Source organism: Sus scrofa, chromosome 8 (genome assembly GCF_054392235.1).
Source record: "Sus scrofa isolate SSC_HxYL_T2T_F1_AM1 chromosome 8, Sscrofa_HxYL_maternal_Yorkshire_Landrace_v2.0, whole genome shotgun sequence".
NCBI classification, from domain to species: domain Eukaryota; kingdom Metazoa; phylum Chordata; class Mammalia; order Artiodactyla; family Suidae; genus Sus; species Sus scrofa.
This window is the reverse complement of record NC_139390.1, coordinates 57526307-57530000: the sequence shown is the minus strand read 5'-3', so window position 1 is coordinate 57530000 and position 3694 is coordinate 57526307.

Genomic DNA, 3694 nt, shown 5'->3' with positions numbered 1-3694 from the left:
GTCCATCTTTCCACCCTCATCTCATCCGTCCTTCACCTAGTCCACCCTCCAGGGCCTGACGCCTGGGGGAAACGCTCCTGAGCGAGGCGGCCCGAACCATGCTCGCTCACCACCTCCACACCACCAGCTGCGACCCCAGGCGAGTGCGGGAAGAACCGACGGGCGGCTCGCAGCGGGGGAGGCAGGGGCAGAGGCCGCCGGGGGACGGGGCGCATCCCCCTCCTCCACTTCCCCTTCCAAGGGGAGGGGCACCACGCGCCCACGCAGCACACAGCCCGGCGCTGGACGCCAAAACCCGGCCCGGCCCGGCGTGACCCTCCCCCAACTCGGAGGGGGGAGGCACAGGCCGCATTAGGCAAAAGAGCAGCGCTTGGCCCCCACCGCGGGGGCCAGCGCACCCCTCGCGCGAGGGCGGCTCTTGCCCACACGCTGTGGCAAGTAGCGCCGGCAGCTACTGCCCTGCAGACTTCAGGAGGGGCGGCGGCTGGGGGGTCCAGGTACCCCAAGGCCCCCCTCTCAGATCGCTAGAGAAGGCTTTCTCACCGAGGGCGCGTCGTGCCCCACACACCATCGCTCGCCCCTTCGGGGACCCACGGGAGTGGGAACACTCCCAAAAAGTGGGAAGTCAGAAGGGGGGGGGGTCTGCGGTATGGGTAAAGCACACAGCCCATGTGAGCGTCCACGGTCAGAGCCGGGAGGGCAAGAGTCTGTGCTGCCACCAGGCTTGCCTTTCAGACTTTTCCACGTGGGTGGAGGGATGCCACGTCCGGAAAGCCAGACGGGGACCCCCCCTTCACATCTCCCGGCCCACCGCGGTCGCTCTCACGACCACATGCAGCCTTCCCGGTCAAGGGAGAAGCATGGGGCGTGCCACTCAAGGGCCAAGGGCTGCCCTCACTGGCACACAGTGAGGGAGACCCATGACAAGGGGTCCACCTGAGCCCCTCCCGGGGAGGGGACACAAGCTTCCCCTGCCTTACCGTCTCGACCCCCTCCCCTGAGCTTTAGGAAGCTGCTCGTGGGGCACGCCACCACCACAGTGGGGACCCGAGGGGACTCACCGCTGGGAGAGGAAAACGACACCACCGCTCGGCCTCGGGCATCTGACAGGCAACCCGGAGTACTCCAGGGGCACCACAGAGGACCAGGGGAGGCACGCTCACGCACCCGCAGGGATGCGAAGCATGGCAGCGAGGGAGGCCTCCCCCCACTTTGGGGAGGGACCGCTCGCAAGGCACACGCCAAGGAGGCAAAGCGAGAATGCCTGCTGCGTCCCAAAGGACCCAGGCCCCCCCCCCCGACTGACACCCGAAGGCAGCAGGGCGGGAGACCAGAGGTCAGGCTGGAGGCCGCACCCCTGCCTTCCCCCACACCACCCGCAGGTGGGGGAGGAGCAGCGAGGGGCCCGCGACAGAATGAGAGGCGCGGCCCAACTCACCATGAGCGGCCGTCCCTCACCTGGCGCGGCTTAAGCCCAAGCCCAGGAGAGCGCCACATCACCACATCGATCAGTCCTGGCAGAGCCAGGGAAGAGCCCAGAAGAGGGGAGGGAGGGAGGGAGGGAGGGAGGGCCAGCAAAGACAATCACCACGGGGGCCTGCTTCAGCTTCACCGGCCCCCCCTCCTCCTCCTCCTCCTCCTCCTCCCCTTCCTCTCTCAGGGGAGAGACAGCGGCTGACAACCCCGGGAGGGAGAATGCCTGACACGTGGCACGGAGCCAACAGGGTGGGGTTGTTCCAGCCGAGCCGCCGGGTGCCCGCAGCAGGGAGGCACACAGGGTAGAAGACCCCACAGGGCCACGCGCCCTGCCGCCCTCGGGTCAGCCAAAGACCGGAGGGGACACCGCAGCATGGGCCAGCTGGATGCACAAGCGAGAGCCGGCGCACAGGCCCAGGCGAGCGGCCCCCACGCGGGGTGCAAAGGGCAGGGTCAGGCCTTGGACAGCAGCCGAAAGCCCAAAGCCCCCCACGTGCATCCAGAGGCCCAAGGTCTCCAGCGACAGGCGCTGAAGAGGATCGTGTCAGCATCTACCTGGTGACAGAAAAGGCCTATTTCGGCCGCGAAAAATGTCCATGCCCAGCAGCGGGGCCCACCCACAGGACGTGGGGGTATCCCCGGAACCCCCATCCGGACACTTGTCCCCCAGCCCTGCCCTAGAGTCGCCAGACCCAGCGCTCTCAGGGCCATCTGGTCGACCCGGGGAGCGTGACCGCAAGGAAGGGACAGGGACAGGAAGGAGGTGGAGCCGGCCGGCCAGCCGGGGAAGCCCTTCCCGGCTTGCCCACGCGGGCAGGTATCGGTCTGTCCGGAGCTCCAGACGGGGACTTGGCTCCCCCAAAATCCAGGACACACCATCCAGCTCAGGCCGGTCCCCACCTCCCGACAGATCGACCGACCGACAGGGAAACACTCCGAGGGCGGGGGGGCGGGGGGGGGGGGAATGAGAGCGTGGGAAACGAAGTCTTGTCCAACGACCGGGACCCTACATGGGCACGCCTCAGGCCCAGGTGCACCCTTCCCGGCCACACCCGGGAGCAGGGGGCCGGCGGGGTACCATCCACCATCTCCGGATCCATCAGGACTTGGAAAAAAAATGTTTCCACGGAGGCGCCTCCGACGAACGGACCCCGCGAAGGAAGGCGCCGGGGCCCGAGCCACCCTTTCCGCTCCACCCCTCACGGCTTGTGCCGGTCTAGACCTCGTCAGTACGACTCCGCACGGGCCGGCGGTAGCCATCAGTCGGGGGGCAGGGGGGGAGGGACCCATGCCGGCATGACGACCGGGAAACAAGCGTGCCGGCCACCGAGCCTGTCGCGCCCTCCAACGCCCTCACAGCGCACAGCCCGGGCCGCTCCTCACTTCGGGGATGAGAGGCTGGAGGGACGGCGGGCGGGAGTCATTCACGCTCCAAAGGGCGACCCGGGACAAGGCCAGGCCACCCGAGCACAGGCAGTCCCGGGCGCCGCACACCCTCTCCCCTCGCTAGGGAGGCGGCCCGGCCCAGGCCTGGTCGGTCCCCGGGGCCGGAGCGGCAAGAGCGGATGCTGGTCGACCCGGCCAGGCGGCCCCAGAACCTGCCTGGGGAGCGCGGTGACAGTCACTCCCTCACAGGCCTGCACGCCCAATCTCCGGTGAGAGAGGGACACTCCCAGGCCTCTGAGCCACCGGAGCTGTCGCCGCCAGTGTCGCCAGCCTCCCGGAACTCTGACTCAGGCCGGATGGCTGAGTCACATCCCTCGCGAAGGTCCCCAAAGCTGCAGAGGGAAGGGACGATATAAAAGCGGACACTAGATGGCACGCGACAACCGCCACCAACGTCACCAGGACAGATCCGGAAGGCCGGCCGGCCGGCGGCGACACAACGACACAGCGCCGGCCACCCAAATGCCCGAGCTCTTCCCGGGGCCGAGGCGCCAGGCGTCCTGCACGACCGCGAGGCTTCCACTACGGAGCTGCCTCCTGGCAAGGCACTGCGTGGCGTGATGGCAGCAGATGGAAAGAGGGGGGCGGCGGCGGCGGCGGCGGCGGCGGCGGGGAAGGAGCTGGGAAGAGGTTCTCGCTGTTGCCTAGAAGGAGCCGCGCTCGCTCCCCCAAGCATGTCCCTTCCTGGGCTTGGGAATTCCAGAGAGAAGCCGGCGCGGTGAGGGTGGCACTAGCGAGAGAGATCTCAGGTTCCCCTCCACCTTCTCTTCTC